The sequence below is a fragment of the Plecotus auritus genome (assembly GCF_963455305.1).
Source record: "Plecotus auritus genome assembly, chromosome: 2".
Taxonomy (NCBI): Eukaryota; Metazoa; Chordata; class Mammalia; order Chiroptera; family Vespertilionidae; genus Plecotus; species Plecotus auritus.
This window is the reverse complement of record NC_137771.1, coordinates 119,591,775-119,614,540: the sequence shown is the minus strand read 5'-3', so window position 1 is coordinate 119,614,540 and position 22,766 is coordinate 119,591,775. Positions and strand designations below refer to the sequence as shown.

General features: G+C 42.1%; 1 protein-coding gene across 12 annotated transcripts in view; it reads right to left on the bottom strand.

The window, feature by feature from the left end:
* Nucleotides 1-21,969, bottom strand: part of RNF13 (ring finger protein 13) — a 178,494-nt gene extending 156,525 nt beyond the window's left edge. For 5 of the 12 annotated variants that reach the window (XM_080657505.1, XM_080657511.1, XM_080657512.1 and 2 more), the window contains exon 1: nt 21,809-21,943. The gene's annotated coding sequence lies outside the window, so the exon portion shown is untranslated. Of the gene's footprint in view, nt 1-20,809; nt 21,276-21,808 lie in introns of those variants that run through there. The other 7 variants (XM_080657515.1, XM_080657507.1, XM_080657509.1 and 4 more) reach the window with 6 other exon arrangements.
* Between the last annotated feature and the right edge of the window lie 797 nt (nt 21,970-22,766).

The following is a 22,766-nucleotide window of genomic DNA, read 5'->3' as shown; positions in this document are numbered from 1 at the left end:
CCAAAGTCCACACTCTTGGGTAGAAGTCAGGAGTTGTCCAAGACATAAGATATTTAAGAAGCACCAACATATCAGTGATCGTAATGTAAAAATGAAAATTAAAATGAGAAGAGACTAGAGAGAACTCTGAAGAATACCTAAATTTAAGGGTAGGGAAAGAAAGCAGAAAAAAAAAGAGAGAAAGAGACTGATTTCACCAAAGTAAAGAAAGAAAAGAACTTTAGAGATAAATGGGGGCGGGACGGAGGGAGGGGCAGGGAGAGAGAGAAAGGCAGCCAACGAAGTACACGTTGGAAAAGAGGCAAAAAGGCACAAAAAATTTTCCCATTTCAGGACCTGTCCAATCCAAATAATTTCATTCCCCTGTACTCTAATAGGTACCCTTGCTCTGACCACCTCTTTATTTTCAAGAATGCACTGTGCTATGGCCAGCTCTGTATCTTTTTATTCATGTGTCATCCAGAAATTAAATACACTTTCCTCTACCTTCAAAGGAAAATTTAGGGAAAAACTAAGAATCATATGAAGTTGTATGCAAATTTTTGTATGTATAAGTATATGCAGTTTCTGTTAAAGAGATCCATCATTATTAACACATTCTCAACAAAAGCACAAAAGGGGTCTTTTTGTTGTTAAATCTTCCCTTCTCAAAGAAGTCTTCTGGAGACAAAGGTTAACAAGCTTAAACCCTTTCTTCTTTTTAATCCTCACTGCAGAATATGTTTATTAATTTTTAGGGAGGGGAGGGGGGAGAACATCAATCAGTTGCCTCCCATACACACCCCAACAGGGGATCAAACCTGAAATCTAGGTATGTGCCCTGACTAGGAATCGAACCCTCAACTTTTTGTTGTACGGGATGTCACTCCAACCCACTGATACTATCTCCTTTCCATATTAAATGGTGTTGGCAACCTTGTCAAAAATCATTTGACCATATATGGAAGGATATATTTCTGGATCCTCTATTCTCTTCCACTGGTCTATATGTCTGTTTTTATGCCAGTACCATATTGTTTTCATTACTATAGGTTTTTGTTCTTTGTCAATATTGTTTTGTCAATATTGTTTCCCTTGAGATTCCATATGAATTTTAGAATGGATTTTTCCTATTTCAGCAAAAAAAAATGTATTTGGGATTTTATCAGGGATTACATTGAATCTCTAGATTGCTTTGGACAATAATGATGTCTTAACAATATTAAGTCTATCAATCCATAGGATATCTGTCCATTTACTTGTACCTTCTTTAATGTCTTTTAGCAACATAATGTAGTTTTCTGTGTACAAATCTTTTGCCACCCTAGGTAAATTCATTCCTAAGTATTTTATTCTTTTTTATGCTATTGTAATGTTGTAGGCATTTGGACAGACATGAGCAGGACACGGAAAATGGGCCAGGTACAAGAGGCCAACCAAGGTGGAAAGCCCCAAATGTCTAATCAATGGACAATCAATCAATTGTAGGGTGGAACCTGGCCCTCAGGGTGACTTTTTCTCCCCTAGCATATCACTGGTCATCAAGTTTGGACCCCCTGTCCTTTCCTCCCTAGAGATAACATCTATGCCTCAGTTGTATTTCAGTTCCAGGCCCAGATAAGCACAAAACCAGCCACAGGACCAACTGCATTGAATAATGACCCCCTGCCCTGGTGCCTGCCAATCAATCAGTGGAGAACACAACCCTGAAAGGACAAAGCTGCTGAATATTCTATTCAGATCTTCCCTTAAGACCTCCCCTAAAATTTCCACCCATAAAACCCTTAAGCTGGAGGACCCAGCGCGCTCTCTTCTCCCCAACCCCCACGCAGCACACCACTGCCTTTTCCTTTCCCTTCTCCTTCCCCTTCCCCTCCCACCAAGCATAACACCATTAGCTTCCTCACTCCCAAGCTCCAAGGGCCCTTCCTTTACCTCTATAACTTACTTCCTAAACCCATTTCTTCTAGGAATGATTTTTTCTACAGCTGTGATTTTATAATCTAGAGGCCTGGTACACAAAATTCATGCTCTGGGGGAGTGGGGTGTCCCTCAGCCCAGCCTGCACCCTCTCCAATCTGGGATCCCTCTCACAATCCAGGAGTGCTGGCTCCCAACCACTCGCCTGCCTGCCAGCCTGATCACCCCCTAATCACTCCCCTGTCAGCCTGATCGACGCCTAACTGCTCCCCTGCCAGCTCGATTGCCCCAACTGCCCTCCCCTACCAGCCTGGTCGCCCCCAACTGCCCTCCACTGCTGGCCTGGTTGCCCCCAACTACCCTCCCCTGCCAGCCTGATCTCACCCTGAACTGCCCTCCCCCGCAGGCCTAGTCATCCCCAACTGCCCTCCCCTACCGGCCTGGTCGCCCCCAACTGCCCTCCCCTGCTGACCTGGTCATCCCCAACTGCCCTCCCCTGCCGGCCTGATCTCACCCACAACTGCCCTCCCCGCCGGCCTGATCTCACCCCCAACTGCCCTCCCCTGCTGTCCTGATCTCACCCCCAACTGCACTCCCCTGCCGGCCTGATCCCCCTAACGGCCTCTGCCTCAGCCCCCGCCACCGTGGCTTTCTCCAGAAGGACATCCAGAAGATGTCCAGTCTAATTAGCATATTACCCTTTTATTAGTATAGACTAGAGGCCCAATGCTTAAATTTGTACAAGGGGCTCAGCCCCCACCACCACGGTGGCCGCCTCTGCCTCGGCTCCCACCACTGCAGTTTCATCCGGGAGGTCATCCGGAAGGATGTCCAGTCTAATTAGCATACTAATTTTTATTATTATAGATGGGACCACCCTCACATATGTGCTCTGTCGTTGGTCAAAATGTCATTATGCAGCACATGACTAATTACCATCAACTGCAAGTAACAGCTTGACAAACTGTGATAACATGGAACACTAGCATCCCATTTCCATGGGCAAGGAGCTCAATACTGGGCTCAGTCCCAAAGGCATGACCAAACCAATACCAAAATCTCACATTCTTACATCTATCTCCTAGAACCCCACCAGGCACCAAATCTGTATCAGAAGGGGTTCAATCAAGAGACAGAAACTGCATACTAAATTAAACACAGAGTGCTTTGCAAAATAATTTATTAAACTATGGTAGGATAGTAGCTATAAAGATGTAACAGGGGCAGGAGAGAGGGATCCCAAAGGGGCACAATTATACCTCTGGGAGATGTATATCTTCATTAACTTCATTATGGTGATGGTTTCATTTATACTAACACCCCCCCCCCAGTGCATGAATTTTGTGCACCAGGCCTCTAGTAGTTATATAAATATCTCAAAGCTCATCAAAGCATACTCTTTAAATATGTACAGTTTGTTGTATGTCAATTTTAAGTCTGCAAAGCTGTTTTTATTTTTTAAAAAAATAATAATTAAACTATGTTGGGAAAATAGTGCTGAGGGAGAGAACCCAAAAGGAATAACTTGGTAGAAATCCCCAAGGCTGGGATTTCTCACTGGAGAAGGTATGGTTGCAGCACACTTGATAATAGAAAATTTCACTGGGTTTTCCAAAACCAGAGCTGATCCACTGTTGCCAAACAGGAAACAATCCTCTGGAATGCAGGCAGGCAGAGGTAATCTGGGCACTGCAGGCACCAGGCCTGAGGTAGGCAGTGTCCACTTCAGAAGGGCCTAACAAGGTGGTCACCAGGTCTGGGGCTACAAGGTCACTGAAATCCTTTGTTCTCTGTGCACATGGCTAAGACAGAGCAACACCAGATCTTCCCACCCATATGTACTGTTGACAGACCATGCAGTAGAAGAAAATGGAAAGCACAGCTCACGTGACCTAGGAAGAAAAAAAAAAAAACTCTTCCTCCCTAGTACTTAGTCCCCTCCAACACCTGATAAAGCTTAATTAATATCATGCTCTTTGTAAAGGAAAAATGCTTAAAAGTCCGGTCCATTATTGAAGAGCATCTATTGAAGGGTGAATCTGGAGCAGAAATATACTGATAACTGACACAGTAATCCTTCTGTTTTTAACAGTACTTAAATAAAACAGTGCTTCTCTCATTTAACAGTAAGAAAAAGAAAGTGAATATATGGCCATTAGTGTGTATTAACGTACGGAATCTGAAAAAGCACTCATAGTCTCTCTGAAATATCATTTATATTTATTTTTCTTTAATTTTTAAAAATCTTTATAATTGATTCTCTCATCATTGATATTTCTATCACTCTCTCCTTCTCCCTTCCCTCTCTGAAATAAATAAAAATATATATTTTTTAAAAAAAACCTTTATTGTTGGGAGTATTACAGATGTCCCTCCTTTTTTCCTCCATCCACCCAGTTCCTGACCCACCCCAGGCCTTCACCACCCTATTGTCTGTGTCCATAGGTAATGCATATCCTATATAATAATCCTATATAATAAAGAGGTAATATGCAAATTGACCCTCACGCCCTTGCACAAGATGGCCGCCCCCATGTGGTCAAAGATGGCCGCCACAAGATGGCCAGCAGGGGAGGGTAGTTGTGGGCGATCAGGCCAGCAAGAAAGGGCAGTTAGGGGTGACCAGGCCAGCAGGGGAGGGCAGTTAGGGGCGACCAGGCCGGTAGGCAAGGGCAGTTAGGGGTGACCAGGCCAGCAGGGGAGGGCAGTTAGGGGCAACCAGGCCGGCAGGAGAGGGCAGTTGGGGGGGGCTGGGCCGCAGAGGAGGGCAGTTGGGGGTGACCGGGCCAGCAGGGGAGGGCAGTTGGGGGTTACCGGGCTGGCAGGGGAGGGCAGTTGGGGGTTACCAGGCCAGCAGGGGAGGGCAGTTGGGTGTGACCAGGCCTAAAAGGGAGGGCAGCTAGGGGCAACCATTGGGCCAGCAGGGGAGGGAAGTTGGGGGCCATCAGGCTGGCAGGGGAGGGCAGTTGGGGGCTGTCGGGCCGGCAAGGGAGCAGTTAGGCATCAATCAGGCTGGCAGGGGAGCAGTTAGAGGATGATCAGGCTGGCAGGCAGAAGGGGTTAGGGGCAATCAGGCAGGCAGGCAGGCAAGCGGGTAGGAGCCAGTAGTCCTGGATTGTGAGAGGGATGTCCCAGATTGGAGAGGGTGCTGGGCTGAGGGACACCCCCAACAGTGCATGAATTTCATGCACTGGGCCTCTAGTACTATCCTATCTAATAATCCTACCTAATAAAGAGGAAATATGCTAATTGACCCTCACGCCTTCACAAAGATGGAGGCGCCCACAGCCAATGAGGGAATATGCTAATTGATGCCCCGCCCTCAAAGATGGCAGCACCCACAGCCAATAAGGAGGGAATATGCTAATTGACTGCCCCACCCTAAAAAATGGCAGTGCCCACTGCCACAAAATGGCGATGCCCAGTCCCCTCAGCCCCACTGGGCTGGCCCAAAGCACAGGCAAGCCTCGGATGGCAACTGCCCAGCCACCCAGGGCCATCCGAGGCTCAGGTAACCAGGGCTGGCTGAGGCTTGCGCTGCCGGCAGTGGCAGCAGCAGAAGTGTGATGGGGCGTCGCCTTCCCCTGATTGCCGGGTCACCTCCCACCCCTGAGGGCTCCCGGACTGTGAGATGGGGCAGGCTGGGCTGAGGGACACCCCTCCAGTGCATGAATTTTCATGCACCAGGCCTCTAATTAGTAAATAAAGTCACTCCTCTCTGGAATCCCCTCCCGCCCCTGAGGGCTCCTGGACTGTGAGAGGGGCCAGGCCTAGCTGAAGGACCCCCCTCCAGTGCATAAATTTTCATGCACCGGGCCTCTAGTATATAAAAATTAACTAAAAAATGGTTCAATGACTTAAGTATAGGAGCTAAACTATATTATAAACTGATTATAAACTATTTATAAATTCTTAGAAGAAAACATAGGGATAAATCTTCATGACCTGGATTCAGCAATGGATTCTTAGATATGTGATACCACAAACATGAACTGCAAAACTAAACTGGGCTTCATCAAAATTTTAAACTTTTAGGCATCAAAGGGCATTATCAAGAAAGTGAAAAGACAGCCCATGAAATGGGAGAAAATATTTACAAATCATGTATCTGATAAGAGTCTAGTATCCAGAATATATAAAAACACAAGCCAAAAACATATATGACCCAATTTAAAAATGTTCAAAGAACTTGAATAAATACTTCTCCAGAGATAAACAAATGGCCAACAAGAACATAAAAAGATGCTCAATGTCATTAATGGTATACAAATTAAAACTACTGGAAGGTAGGGGAGGGTGGGAGTAAGGGGTAGAGGTCAACCAAAGGACTTGTATGCACGCATATAAGCATAACCAATCGACATAGACACCAGGGGGGTGAGGGCATGAACGGGAGTGCGGTGGGGGGAATGGGGGGGGGGGGGGTAAGGACACATATATAATACCTTAATCAATTTAAAAAAAACTACTTTGTGCCCTAACCGGTTTGGCTCAGTGGATAGAGCGTCAGCCTGCGGACTGAAGGGTCCCGGGTTCGATTCCGGTCAAGGGCATGTACCTTGGTTGCGAGCACATCCCCAGTAGGGGGTGTGCAGGGGGCAGCTGATCGATGTCTCTCTCTCATCGATGTTTCTAGCTCTCTATCCCTCTCCCTTCCTCTCTGTAAAAAATCAATAAAATATATTAAAAAAAATAAAATAATAAAAAAAACTACTTTGAGACATCACTTGATACCCACAATGATAGCAATTTTTTTAAAAAAATAGAAAACAACAAGTAAGTGCTGGTAACAATAATATGGAGAGACTGGAACCTCGTACATTGCCAGAGAGAATGTTAAGATGATTCAGGCACTATGGAAAAGAGTTTGGTACTTCCTGAAAAAGCTAAACATAGGAATAAAGTTCAGGGATGTGGAAGATGGCGGCTGGCAGGACGGAGATGAGGGAGAGGGTGTGAGTGAGGGGGTGAAAGGGGAGTGTGTGGGAGTGAATGGTGTGTGTGTGAGTGAGTAAGGCACTGGAGGAGTATCAGGAGCTAGCAGACCAGGCTCTACTGGACAGGGAGCCCCTGCCACCACTGAAGGCACTCCCCAGGCTGCAGGGCTCGGGCACGGAGCCCACACCATTTTGAAAGAGAGAACAGCCTCCTCTAGGAACTCAACATCACCATCATCCACACTAGCCTTGGACACTGTCCAGGACCCTGCAGCCACACCAGCAGAAGTCCTGCTGCCTCGACCACAGATCTGCAGACCCTAGGATGTCCACTGCCAAAGGTGCACGGCTCCCACAGCAGAAACCGCTACTCCCCCATCCCCGGTTGCCAGCCCACAGACACTGGTAGTCCTGCCACAACAGCACACACGCGGGTTCGCCAAGAGCCCTGTACCCCAGCAGGCAGCTCCAGGGTGCCTCTGTGAGCCGCCACTGGGCACACGCATTTCCAACCAAGGGCGCACGGCCTCTGCAGTAGCAAGTGGGACTTCCCCCTCCTTGGTTGCCGACCTCTGGACACTGTGGTCGCGCTGTTCCAGCGCGTGGGGCCCCTCTAGCCTGCCGCCCCAGCAGACAGCTCCTGGTGCCTCTGTGAGCCGCTGCAAGGCTCGAGCGTCCCCAACCAAGGCAGAGGGCTCCCGCAGCAGAAGCTGGGTCTTGCACCCCCGGCTGCCAGCATCCAGTCTCTGCAGTCACGCTGCTCAAGCATGTGGCCTCACGAGCACACAGCCCCAGCAGTCAGCTCCTGGGCCCCTCTGTGAGCTGGCACTGGGTGCATGCCTCTCCAACCAAGGACACACAGCTCCCTCAGCAGGATCCATGACTTTCCCCTCCTGCTGCCTGCTTCTGGACACCTTGGTGAGTTAATGAGGAATTGCCTCCCTGAACAAAGTCACAGTGTTTGAGCCACAAACTCCAAAGTTCCCACATCCCCAGCAGCTGGCTCATGGACCCCCTCGTGATTCACAGAGGGAAATCAAATTGGCCAGAATTCCATTGCTTCAACCGCAGATTATGGGACAGCTGCCCCCACCATCATGGGCTCCAGAACCATAATAGTGAGTTGAAGAGTGACGCTACCCCAGCAAAAGTCACACAACACCGGCCAAAGTCACAGTACCTGAGCCTCAGGCTCCAAGACCCCTTCCTCCCAGGCCATGGACTCCAGAAACACACAGTGAGCACATACCAGTGAGACCTCAGGAAACCTTTTCCACAAAAGACGGAACCACAATCATATCCACAACAGCTTGCACAACAAGGCAAGGGATGAGTCACACTGCCAGACAATCTATGGCAAGACTTCACCCACAAACAAGAAACTGACATTCAAGACCCAACTTATCAAAAGAATCCAAATAGTTCAAGTCGGGGGTTCCACTAGATCACTAAGCCAAGGGGATCTGAGAGACTCCACCAATGGATCCCAAAAATCACCAACTACATAGCACCACTCCTGAAAAACCTGGGTAGCAAAGCAGTTGGATCTAAGACATAGAAACAATTAAAATGTTACACCAAAAAACAGGGAGAGGGGAAAAAAAATCCCCAAAGGAATGAAAAGAAGGAATCATAAGAAAAGGAATTAAATGAAATGGAAGCAAGTAACTAGTCACAGAAAGAATTCAAAGTAATGCTTATAAGGATGCTCAAATGCCTGGATGACAAATACACACAACAGAATGAAAATTATAAGGAGCTGAATGCGAATGTCACCAACATGAAAAGGAATCAAGGGGAAATGAAGAATGACATAGCTGCAATAAAGAACACAATGGAAGGCTTCAACAGTAGACTAGAAGAAGCTGAGGACCACATCAGCCAGTTAAAAGACAAGGTAGAAAAAAAAAACACAAACACAGCAGCAACTGGAAAGAAAACTTAAAAAGCAGGAGGAGAGCCTAAGAGAGCTTTGGAATGACACAAAACTAAACAACATCCACATATAACAGGGGTGCCAGCAGGAGAGGAAGCGGAGCAAGGAATAGAAAACTTGTTTGAAGAAATAATGACAGAAAACTTCTCTGATGTTGGGAAGAAAAAGCCACACAAGTCCAAGAAGCACAGAGTCCCAAACAACATGAACCCAAAAAGACAGACACCAAGACACATCATAATTAAATTGGTAAACATCAACAACTAAGTAAAAATCCTAAAGGCTGCCAGAGACAGAGACAGAAAGTTACCTATAAAGGATCTCCCATTAGACAATCAACTGATTTCTCAACAGAAACACATCAGGCCAGAAGGGAATAAAATGAAAAATATAAAGAGATGAAAAACAAGGGACTAAATGCAAGAATACCCAGCAAGGTTATCAATCAAAATTGAAGGTGAAATCAGGAGCTTCACAGACAAAAAAGGGCTAAGGGAGTTTATTACCACCAAGCAGGCAATGCAAGATATGCTAAAGGGAGTGCTGAAAAAGGAATAAATATAAATGAAAGAAGAAATAAAGAATAAAAATGGCCACCTACCATGTACCTATCAATAATAACTTTAAACGTAAAAGGATTAAATGCTCCAATAAAAAGACATAGAATAGCTGAATGGATATGAAAACATGACCCATATATTTGCTGTCTACAAGAGACCTACCTCAAAACAAAGGACTCACATAGACTGATAGTGAAGGGATGGAAAATTTTTTCAGGAAAATGGAAATGACAAAAAAACTGGGGTAGCAATACTTATATCTGACAAAATAAACTTCAAAGTGAAGGCCATAACAAGAAATAAGGAGAGCCATTTCATAATACTAAAGGGAACAATTCAACAAGAAGATATAACTCTGGGAAACAAATATGCAACCAATACAGGAGCACCCAAATACATAAAAATACTTCTGGAAGATACCAAGGGAGAGATCAACAGCAATACAATTATAGTAGGGGATTTTAATACCCCATTACACCACTGGATAAATCCTCTAAATAAAAAATCAGCAAAGAAACAAGAAATTCCTAAGTAATTTACTCGATCAGATGTTCTTAACTGACATCTTCAGGACATTTCACCACAAAGCTAGAGAATATACATTCTTCTCAAGTGCACACAGAACATTTTCAAAGAGAAACCACATATTGGGACACAGACAAAATCTCTTCAAATTCAAGAAGACAGAAGTTATATCAAGCATCTTCACAGATCACAATGGCATAAATTTAGAAATCAACTACAATAAAAACATTGAAAAAAATTCAAACACTTGGAGGCTAAATAACATGCTATTATACAATGATTGGGTTACCAAAGAGATCAAAGAAGAAATAAAAAGTATCCTGGAAACAAAGGACAATGAAAACGGAACAATCCAAAATCTATGGGACACAGTGAAAGCAGTCCTGAGAGGGAAGTTCATAGCTCTACAGGCCTACCTCAAAAAAAAAAAAAAAAAAAAAACAAGAAAAAAAGGTAATAAATAATCTAAACCTGCAACCTAAAGAATTAGAAAGAGAGTAACAAGAAAAGCCCAGAGTAAGCAGAAGGATGAAAATAATAAAGATCAGCGCAGAAAAAAAATGACATAGACACAAAAAAGGCAATACAAAAGATCAATGAAACAAAGAGCTGGTTCTTTAAAAGGATAAACAAGATTGATGAACCTATAGCCAAGCTCACCAAGAAACAAAAAGAGAGGACGCAAATAAACAAAATCAGAAATGAAAGAGGTGAACTAACAACCAACTCAACAGATATACAAAGGATTGTAAAAAAAAAAAAAAAAATACTAGGAACAAATCTACTCCAACAACCTGGACAAACTCGACGAAATGGACATATTCATAGAAAAATACAAGCTTCCAAAACTCAATCAGGAAGAATCAAAAACCCTGAATATGACAATAACTACTGAAGAAATTGAAGCAGTAATCAAAAATCTTCCAGAAAACAAAACCCCTGGTCCGGACAGCTTAACAGGGGAGTTCTAGCAAGCATTAAAAGAAGAAATAAAACCTATCCTCCTAAGATTATTGCAAAAAATTCAAGAGGAAGGCACACTTCCAAGCTCTTTCCATGAAACCAGCATTACCCTAATCCCAAAACCAGATAAAGACACCACAAAAAAAGAGAACTACAGGCCAATATCCTTGACGAACATAAATGCTAAAATCCTCAAAAAAATTCTAGCAAATCTAATGCAGCATTATAATAGAAAAATCATACACCATGACCAAGTGGGATTTATTCCGGGGATGCAAGGCTGGTACAATATCCGCAAATCAATAAACATGATACAACACATGAAAAATTGAGAGACAAAAATCACATAATCGTATCAATTGATTCAGAAAAAGCATTTGACAAAATACAACACCCTTTCTTCATAAAAACTCTCAGCAAAGTGGGAATAGAGGGATCATACCTCAACATAATAAAAGACTTATATGACAAAACTATAGCAAACATAATACTCAATGGGCAAAAACTAAAACCATTTTCCCTAAGAACAGGAACAAGACAAGGATGCCCACTTTCACCACTCCTGTTTCACGTAGTACTGGAAGTGCTATCCACAGCAATCAGACAAGAAGAAGAAATAAAAGGCATCCACTACAACTTGAAGAATAAGAAAGAGAGCAACAAGAAAAGCCCAGAGTGAGCAGAAGGAAGGAAATAAAGATTAGAGTGGAAATAAATGACAAAGAGACCAAAAAAATAATAAAAAGATCAATGAAACCAAGAGCTGGTTCTTTGAAAGGATAAACAAGATTGATGAACCTCTAGGCAGGCTCACCAAGAAGCAAAGAGAGAGGGCCCAAATAAACAAAATCAGAAACGAAAGAGGTGAAATAACAACAGACTCCACAGAAATATGAAGAATTGTAAAAAAAATACTATGAGCAACTCTACTCCAACAAACTGGTCAACCTAGAACTGTGGTTGGCAAACTGCGGCTCGCGAGCCACATGCGGCTCTTTGGCCCCTTGAGTGTGGCTTTTCCACAAAATACCACAGCCTGGGCGAGTCTATTTTGAAGAAGTGGCGTTAGAAGAAGTTTAAGTTTAAAAAATTTGACTCTCAAAAGAAATTTCAATCGTTGTACTGTTGATATTTGGCTCTGTTGACTAATGAGTTTGCTGACCACTGACCTAGAAGAAATGGACATATTCCTAAAAAAATACAACCTTCCAAAACTCAACCAGGAGGAATCAAAAAACGTGAATAGGCCAGTAACTATGGAGGAAATTGAAGCAGTAATCAAAAAATCTTCCAACAAACAAAAGCCCTGTACCAGAGGGCTTCACAGGGGAGTTTTATCAAACATTCAAAGAAGAAATAAAACCTATCCTCCTCAGACTAGTCCAAAAAATTGAAGAGGAAGGAGCAATTCCAAGCTCTTTCCATGAAACCAGCATTACCCTAATCCCAAAACCAAATAAAGACAATACAAAGAAAGAGAATTACAGGCCAATATCCCTCATGAACATATATGGCAAAATCCTTAACAAAATTCTAGCAAATCGAATCGAGCATTACATTAAGAAAGATCATACACCATGACCAAGTGGGATTTATTGTGGGGATGCAAGGATGGTACAATATCCATGAATCAATAATGTGATACACCACATAAACAAACTGAGAGATTAAAACTATATAATCATATCCATTGGCACAGAAAAAGCATTTGACAAAACCCAACACCCTTTCTTGATAAAAGCCCTCAGCAACGTGGGAATAGAAGGATCATACCTCAACATAATAAAAGCCATATATGACAAACCCACACCCACATCATACTCACTGGGCAAAAACCAAAACCATTTCCACTAAGAACAGAAACAAGACAGGGATGCCCACTCTCACCACTCCTGTTCGACATAGTACTGGAAGTACTAGCCATTGCGGTCAGACAAGAAGAAGAAATAAAAGGCATCCAAATTGGAAAAGAAGTTAAACTGTCCTTATTCACAGATGACATGATATCGTACATAGAAAACCCCAAAGACTCCATCAAATAACTACTAGACTTAATAAATGAATTTAGCAATGTAGCAGGATATAAAATTAACACCCAGAAGTCTATGGCTTTTCGATACACCAATAATGAACTCAGAGAAAGAGAAATTTAAAAAGCAATACCATTTACCATTGCAACAAAAAAATTAAGATACCTAGGAATAAACTTAACCAAGGAGATAAAGGACCTGGACTCAGAAAATTTCAGAACACTGAAAAAAATGATAGAAGAAGACATGAACAAATGTAAGAATATACCATATTCATGGATTGGAGAATCAACATCATTAAAATGTCCATACTACCCAAAGCAATCTATAAATTCAATGCAATTTCCATTAAAATACCAACGGCATACTTCAAAGACCTAGAACAAATTGTCCAAAAATTCATCTGGAATAAAAAAAAGTCCCCGAATAGCTGCAGCAATCTTGAAAAAGAAGAACAATGTTGGAGGGATCACACTACCAGATATCAAGCTATACTACAAAGCCATTATTCTCAAAACTGCCTGATACTGGCACAAGAACAGACATATAGAACAGTGGAACAGAACAGAGAACCCAGAAATTGACCCAAGCCATTATGCTCAATTAATAGTTGGGAAAATTGGACAAATACATGCAAAAAAATGAAACTAGACCACCAACTTACAACATACACAAAAATAAACTCAAAATGGATAAAGGTCTTAAACGTAAGACGGGAAGCCATAAAAATCTTAAAAGAAGCTATAGGCAGCAAAATAGCAGGCATTTGTCGTAGCAATATTTTCATCAATGTAGCTCCCAGGACTATGGAAACTAAGGAAAAAATATGCAAATGAGACTATATCAAAATAAAAAGCTTCTGCACAGTAAAAGCAGCCATCAGCAAAACAACAAGAAAGCCCACTGCATGGGAGAATATATTTGCCAATGCTATGTCAGATAAGGGTTTAATCTCTAAAATTTACTGGGAACTCATACACCTTAACAAAAGGAAGATAAACAATCCAATCAAAAAATGGGCAAAAGACTTAAACAGACACCTTTCAAAACTTGACATAATGAAGGCAGAGAGACATATGAAAACATGCTCAAAGTCACTAATTATCCGAGAGATGCAAATCAAAACAATAATGAGATATCATCTCACACCTGTCAGAATGGCTATCATCAACAAATCAACGAACAACAAGTGCTGGTGAAGATGTGGAGAAAAAGGAACCCTTATGTACTGCTGGTGGGAATGCAGACTGGTGCAGCCCCTGTGGAGAACAGTATGGCGTTTCCTCAAAAAATTAAAAATGGAACTTCCATTTGATCCAGTGATCCCACTTCTAGGAATATATCCCAAGAAACGAGAAACACCAATCAGAAAGGATATATGCACCCCTGTGTTCATAGCAGCACAATTTACAATAGCTAAGATTTGGAAACAGCCTAGGTGCCCATCAGCAGACGAGTGGATTAGAAAACTGTGGTACATCTACACAATGGAATACTATGCTGCTGTAAAAAAGGAATTCTTACCATTTGCAACAGCATGGATGGAACTGGAGAACATTATGCTAAGTAAAATAAGCCAGTCAGAGAAAGATAAATATCACATGATCTCACTCATTTGTGGAATATAATGAACAACATATACTAGTACTGGATGAACAAAAATAGAACCAGAGACACAGAAGCATCGAACAGACTGTTGAACCTATGAGGGGAGGCGGGGGGGGGGGGGGGGGGTTGAGGGAGTAAGAGATCAACCAAAGGACCCGTATGCATGCATATGATCATAACAAATGGACACAGACAGTAGGGGGTATGTGCTAGGGGGTGGGGGTGGCCAGGGAGAGGTCAATGGGGGAAAAGGGAGACTCATGTAATACTTTAAACAATAAAAAATTTAATTTTTTTTTTTTTGCCAAAACCGGTTTGGCTCAGTGGATAGAGCGTCGGCCTGCGGACTGAAGGGTCCCAGGTTCGATTCCGGTCAAGGGCATGTACCTTGGTTGCGGGCACATCCCCAGTGGGGGGTGTGCAGGAGGCAGCTGATCGATGTTTCTCTCTCATCGATGTTTCTAGTTCTCTATCCCTCTCCCTTCCTCTCTGTAAAATATCAATAAAAAATATATTTAAAAAAAAAAAAAAATTTAATTTTTTTTAAAAAGCTAAACAGAGGATTACCATATGATCAAGCAATTGCACGCCTGGTATATACCCAAAAGAAATAAAAATAGGCATTCAGATGAATTCTTATACATGAATGTTCATAGCAACAATATTGACAATGTTCAAAGGGTAGAAAGAATTCAAATGTCCATCAATAGATAAGTGGATAAAGTGTAGTATATACTATACAACAATAATGACTTAGCTGTAAAAAGCAAAGAAGTACTGATATATACAATGTGGCTTGCAGCAAATGGAAGACCCTCAAAAAGAATATGCTAGGGGGTGTGCAGGAGGCAGCTGATCGATGTTTCTCTCTCATCGATGTTTCTAACTCTCTATCCCTCTCCCTTCCTCTCTGTAAAAAATCAATAAAATATATTTTTTAAAAAAAAGAATATGCTAGTGGAAGGAGCAAATACAAAAGGTCATATATTATATAGCTCCATTTATATGAGATTTCCAGAATCAATATGAGATGTCCATGAAATTCATAGAACTAGAAAGCAAACTGGTGGTTACCGGGACTGGGGGCAGCAGGAAATGGGGAGTAACTGCTTAATGGGTATAGGGTTTATTTTGGAGTAATAAAAATGTTTTGGAACTAAATAGAAATAGTGATTGCACAACACTGTGAATGAACTAAATGCCACTTAAATGCTAACTTTAAAATCATTAATTTTATATTACATTCATTTCACCTCATAAAAATTTTAAAGCAATTAATTTTTATGATACATGTTGACAAATGTATAAATCACAATCACAGTTCTTCCATTTTGAAGGTCAAACATATAAATTACAAGTACCGTTAACTAGGCAAATAAAGCACTCTTCAACATTTGAATATTATAACTAAGCAAAATAGAAATTCAACTCCTATTCTCTTTCATGGCCTGATTTAGAAATATTCACCAATCACCAAGTGTGGTTATTTCCCCCTGCAAATTCATTCCCTCTATAAAGTGTGACTGGATAGCAAGATCATTAAAAATTGAGCCTGAACCAGAGTCACATTGAATCAATTAAAATTCAACAAATTTCTAGCACCTTAGAAATGATTATAAATCAAATTCTTATAGTTGACCAGAGCAGGTCTCTTATTTCAATGAGCAAAATATCCCCAAATTTCAGCTGTCTTTTCAATTTATGGCTATGAACATTGAAATGTTTGTGGGTTTTTCTTGATTTTTTTTAATCCTCATCCAAGGATATGTTTATGGATTTTAGAGAGGAAGGACACACAGAGAGAGAAAAAGCAATGTGAGAGAACATCAATCAGTTGCCTATTGTATGCACCCTGACTCGGGATCAAACCTGCAACCTTTCTGGAGTACTGGATGACACTCCAACCAACAACAATGAAATGGGTTTTTTTGTTTTGTTTTGTTTTGTTTTGTTTTGTTTTGGGGGGGTTGTTTTTTAATATATTTTTATTGATTTCAGAGAGGAAGGGACAGGGAGTGAGAGATAGAAACATCAATGATGAAAGAGAATCATTGACTGACTTCTGCATGCCCCCCACTGGTGACCATGCCCACAACCCGGGTATGTACCCTGACCGGGAATCAAACCATGACTTCCTGGTTCATGGACCAACACTCAACCACTGAGCCACACTGACTGGGCTGCAATGTTTTAATGTCTAAATTTTTCAAGGTTACTCATACTCTAAAAATCACAAAATTGAGATTGTTCCTCAAACTTTATTTCACAATTAAAAGACTGATTTCCTCAAGTAGGACTACAATGTTGAAATTACTAGAAATAACATAACTATCTTCCTCATGGTCCCTTTCCTTAAGAGAAATATAAAGGTAGATATAAAAATGCCTGATCATGTTACTCTCTGCATAAAATTTCTTAACAGATAAAATAACTTTCAGAATAAAGCTCAAAGCTAAATAGTGATTTAGCACAGAAAGTTCTTCATAAACTGGCTCTGCCTATGATGCTAGCTTTATCGCTTGCTATTCCTTCTTTCTTCTCTGACCATATGAACTTTTTCTCTTCCCAGCCATTGGGCCAATTTAAACTAATTTAATTGTTCATCACTTCCATTATTCCTTAAACTCCTTGAAGTTAGAAACCAAACCCTTTCAATCTAGTATATACTCAGCATCTAACAAAATAATCAAACGTTGCTGTAAAATTAAAGTATGAAAATATGGGTCCAGAGACAGAATCATGGAATGGGCTGACCAATATCAGAGGCAAGTGGGAGGGGAGGGAGGGGGAGATTAACCAGGGAACTTATATACGTAGCCCATGGACACAGACAATAGTGTGCTGAAGGCTTGAGGATTGGGAGGGGTGGGTGTGGGGTGGAGGGAGTCAATGGGAAAAGAAAAAAGGGGGAACATCTGTAATACTTTTAACAATAAAGATAAATTTTTTAAAAAGATCCATTATTAGTATATAAAATATTATTGCTTTTTTTTACATAATGCTAAAGGGAAAACTACATATTAGGCTATAATTTGTTTTTGAAATTACAATGTGGTCTTACTAGTAAATAACATGAAATAGACAGCATTAATTTTGTAGGCATCTTTTTTTTAAACATCTGGTTTGTTAAAAAGAGTATAAATTTAGTTCCTATTATTATTCAATGAAAGCTCATGATCAGCTCTATTTTATCTACATTATAAAGTGAAACATTTCTGCAATAGAGACTGTAAGACTGTAAGAAATCTTAAAAGCAGATTTTTAATGTGATTTTTTTTCTTTATTAAGGTATTACATGTGTCCTTATCCCCCCATTGCCCTCCCCCTCCCCCCAACCCCACTCCTACCCCCGATCGTGCCCTCACTCCCATAGTGTCTGTGTCCATTGGTTAGGCTTATATGTATGCATACAAGTCCTTTGGTTGACCTCTCCCCCTCACCCTCACCCTCCCCTACCTTCCCTCTGAGGTTTGACCATCTGATCAATGCTTCTTTCTCTGACTGACTTATTTCGCTTAAAATAATGCTCTCCAGATCCATCCATGCTGTTGCAAATGGTAGGTGTTCCTTCTTTTTTACAGCAGTGTAGTATTCCATTGTGTAGATGTACCACGGTTTTCTAATCCACTCATCTGCTAATGGGCAGGCACTTAGGCTGTTTCCAAATCTTAGCTATTGTAAATTGTGCTGCTATGAACATAGGGGTGCATATATCCTTTCTGATTGGTGTTTCTAGTTTCTTGGGATATATTCCTAGGAGTGGAATTACTGGGTCAAATGGGAGTTCCATTTTTAGTTTTTTGAGGAAACCCCATACTGTCCTCCACAGTGGCTGCACCAATCTAAAAGAAGATTTTTTTAACTAGAAAATTTCAACTACCTCATTTTATAAATGAGGAAATGAACAAAGGTCAAGTTATTTATGCAAAGTCACCCTTAATGTTTATGTTTTCAGCTACAATATAACTGTACTTCCATTTCAACCTCAAAGATAAGCCAGGCAATGCAATTCATAGCACCCTTTTCTTTTTCCCTACCTCCAATCTAGTGAGAGAATATAGGTCCTTAATACTTGCTACATTTAACTGATTTCTTTATCTTTAAGATCTGGCCTCCACCTTAACACACCCTCTTGCTCCCCATTAGTTAGTACCTACATTTGCTAATTATTAAATACATCTAAATCATTCCATTGGGAAGGGAAATGGGGAGACACACATGAGTAAGAATGACATTGTTCCTTCAAGTGCTCTACAAAATTAAGTACAATCTGGTATAGTACTTTTATTATTATCACCTGTTTAAAATGGTGTCTTCTCCCCCCACCCCACCCCCCAAGGAAAGAGTCTTTGGGAAAGTAGAAGAAATGGACCCAGGCTGAGCTTCCAGGAACTAATTCCCCAAACTGCACTGAAGAAGTGAGCTCTCAAGAAAGCTATTGTCTTTGCCATAATGTAGAAGGCGCAGAATCAGAAAGCACTTGCTACACCTGCTAGCTCTATATCTATGCTGCCTCTGCTGCAGTTTGTTCCAGCAAAAGGGCTATCCTGTGCCCAGTCCCTCCCCTCACCTAATCCAGATCCAAATTAGTGTATAGTGTGAGAGCATCTGATGAGCAGAACCTAAATCACATTTAGAAAGGTGGCTGGAAAAAAAAGGTTAATATCCATAAAAAGGGATTCTTTTCAACTAAGAATCATGTACAAAATCCTTACCCTGGCATTAAGGATCTACATAATCTGTAAATAGGTATCCTTACCAGCCTGTTCCTTACACAACTTTGGCAAATGTTCTCTGCTTTCCTACCTCAGTACTTTTGATGGTTCAGTGTCCTTATGTGGAACTAGCTATTGTCTCCCATCCTCCTCCAACTGCTAACAATATTTTGAATGTTCACATCCTCAAAGAAAGAAAAATGGCTGAGGCATAGCATTCATTGAACACATATTCTGTCCACTGCTTTACAAATTATCCTAGTCCCCACAAAAACTTAACGGCTTACTACATTTTTTTAAGGAAAAGTTGACGAAACTGAGGGCCAAAAGAGCTTACGTAGTCATCCAAACCAGCAAGGAAATAATCCAAAATAACCCCATACTGTTCTGTATTTTTTAATAAAACAATACAAGTTGGAAGGCTTTACTGTCAGAATGCCTACATGCAAATTCTAGTAACTCCAGTAACAACCTGTGTGAACTCAGCAAATTACGTATTTGTGATGCCTTTGTTCCCCATATAAAAAGGGGGTAATAGTACTATCTACCACATTGATAGCAGTGAGAATTACATGAGATAATATAAAGTGCTTAGAATTGGCCCATAGTAAACAATCAAATTGTATTTGGCCCATAGTTAGCTATTATTGTTTTTGCTATTTATATGCTATGATATGTAAACTCTGACTAAATCAATTATATGTTCTGTTTCCAAATGAACTTTTGCATAATGTGAAAGCTTAATACTGTATTTTTATATATGCTCAATAAATATTTGCAGAATACATTAATTTTTAAACAATGATTAACCTCCATGCTGTATTAAAAGAAATTCACTGTTTCCTCTTTTAAGAAAACTAACAATGCTTACCAACTTTCTTCCCTTTTTGCCTGTGAAACTACCATATGCAATGCCATGTCAAATGTTTCAAAAAACTATTTTGATTTAAACTCATCTTGCCTTCTGCTAAACATTAATTCCCAGATTTTAAAATGTCCAAAATCATACTTTTTACTTAAACACCAACTGTTTTTAGATCATACCAATATAAAGTAAACATGCCATGAAATTTGACCAAGCCATTTCATTTCATTTTTCTATGGCAATAACTATAAAACATAAAATGCCTTCCTATCCAATGTAACTCCAAGACATAAATCTATCATACCCTTAGTCCTACCCTTACTTTGCTAAAATTAGTACCTGAAAAACTTCTACTACATCTATGTTACTCTGATGCAGAAAACTATCAAAGGAAGGGTACTGAATGCTAGTAACAAAATGCTTGAGAGAAATGAGCTTTAAACAAGGATCGATGAGAATTTACTCCAAACACTTCAAGTACTGAAACTTCACAAACCAAGATTCTGTCCACATGATTTACTATTACACATGGAGACATCAGCTGGTTGGCTTCAAATAAAAGCAGAAGTAAAAAATACATTAATAAAACATTGTCATTTCTGACACAAAAAATACTGGGCTCTACCCAATTATTTAAAAAAAACATTGAGGCTTAACTATGTGACAATTTATTTCAATTAATTCATTATTTCAATTAATGAATAAGAACATTAACATCTTCATATACACATATTTAAAAACCAACAAAAGCTTCATGAAATAAATACCTACTCTTACTCCATAGGATATCCTCTGATATTACTCCCTCTCTCTAATGTTAATGCCAATGCACGAAATTGATTCCAAAATCCGTTAATATATTAAACTCTTTTGGTGGCACACCCAATCTGACTTATATTGTATCAAAACTGCAGATGTTCTCCTTGGAAAACAACAGATCATTGTTGAAAGAAATGTCTTCGTTTTCACTGTTCCTGCTGACAAATAACAGTCGGTCAGGTCTGGGGACACAGGAGGACTTGAGTGGCTGCCCACGGTGCTGAAACTGAGGACAAAACGATAGTTTTGGAAATTTGCTATTGCCAAATTAGACCAAAATTGAGGAGTTTACCACAAGCTGACAGAACACTCAGTGGCTGCCACCAAAGTTACCTGGTGGCCTGAGTGATTCTGGGGTCGCTTGGCCTCGGTGTGGGGCTACTCCCTCTCCCGCAAGTTCTTGCCGGTCACGCAATAAGCTTTGGGGCAGAGCAGCTGACTCTAAGAGGCAGGGACGTGGAATCGGTCTCCAGCAGAGTCACGTCCCACCTACAATCTGAGCTCCCATTGGGCGGGGGTTGGAGGGAGTGAAAAAGGAGGAGGGAAAAGGTTGGGAAGAAAGGAGGTGACAGCCTCTTTTTTCCAAAGATTAAAGAGTCCCCGCAACTAAAGTCTAGCGCTTAGCCTGGGGATTTTGAGGCAAGAGAAGCCTTCCAAACATCTTCCCAAGCTCCTGCCACCTCGGTAGGGGATTGTAAGGAGCCAAACGAATAAACCAGCAACTTCATATACAAACAAATTCACGACAGGGAGGTGGGGTGTGGGGTGGGGGAGTCTCGGCCTTCCCAAGGCAGAGCTTTTTATCTTCTTAACCTTTTACGAAAAGCCTATTTTCCTCAGCGCCCAGCCTGGGGAGGAGCAGCAAAGACCTCGCAGCTCCAAGTCAGGCGAGGGGGTGTGCTCTCGGCTCAGGCCCGGCGCCCGGCCGCTCCGAGGCGCGGGGGTTCTTACCTGGAAGCTGGCCCCACAACACAAATAGGCTCGCAGGCCGCGTCTCTGCGGGAGAAGTCCTAACCTGATTCCATGACTGAGTATCCTCACCAACCCCAGATCCCGGAGTGGCAGCGGAGACGACTGCACGGCGGCAAGGCGGAAGTCCCGCCCCGCGCTCCTCATTGGCCTGCACCCGAAGGCGGAAGTAAGCCATTGCGCCCTGGCGCTGCTTACTAAGGCTCCTTCCCACACCCACGCGGTGTCTCCGCCTGCTCCGCCTGGCTCTGAGAAATGCCCGGTTGGTGGAGTCGAGTTCTTGGCTGCGTGATCGGTCTTCCCCTGAGGACAGGGTGGGGCAGAATTCTGCTTTTGGCCGGGGAGGGAGCAGGCTGGCCGAGAGGATTGTGCCCCCGGGGAGTGGAGGCCCTGGGGTCTGGAGGGGGCCTGACCGAGCGGCCGGCGGGCAGCCGTGGTCTGATGTGGCTGTTGGGCGGAAGCAGCCCGACACCCAGCTGGCCGGCTGCTCCTGGGCGTCCCTGGAGCTGTACCGGGAAGTCTCTTCCTGCACCCATTGGCCTGACCGGCTAAAGCGGCATGGACGACGCCTCATCCCCTCTACACGCTGTCTGCCGGCTGAGAGAGGAGACTGAAGGGACCTAGGCCAGCGCCTTAGAGTCCCGGTGCAGTGGTTAGAGGTGCGAGTTCCCGGAGGGCTACATGCCCGACCTTGCCTGGCTGGGAGCGGCGCAGACATTAGCACTCTGGGCCTGACAGGGGCCAACTCCAGGACTCGGCAAAAGTCCCAGCAACAGTCAAACCATTTGATTAAGGCCTACATCAGACTTTTAAAACCTTTGCCTCCTTTTGATGAATCAAAAATTCTCGTCCTCTACCTTGCTTGGTTCAGGTAAACCTTACTGGTCCTGGGCATTCCAGTCTCAAACGAAGCTTCTTTGAAATTTAACCGGATTGGATC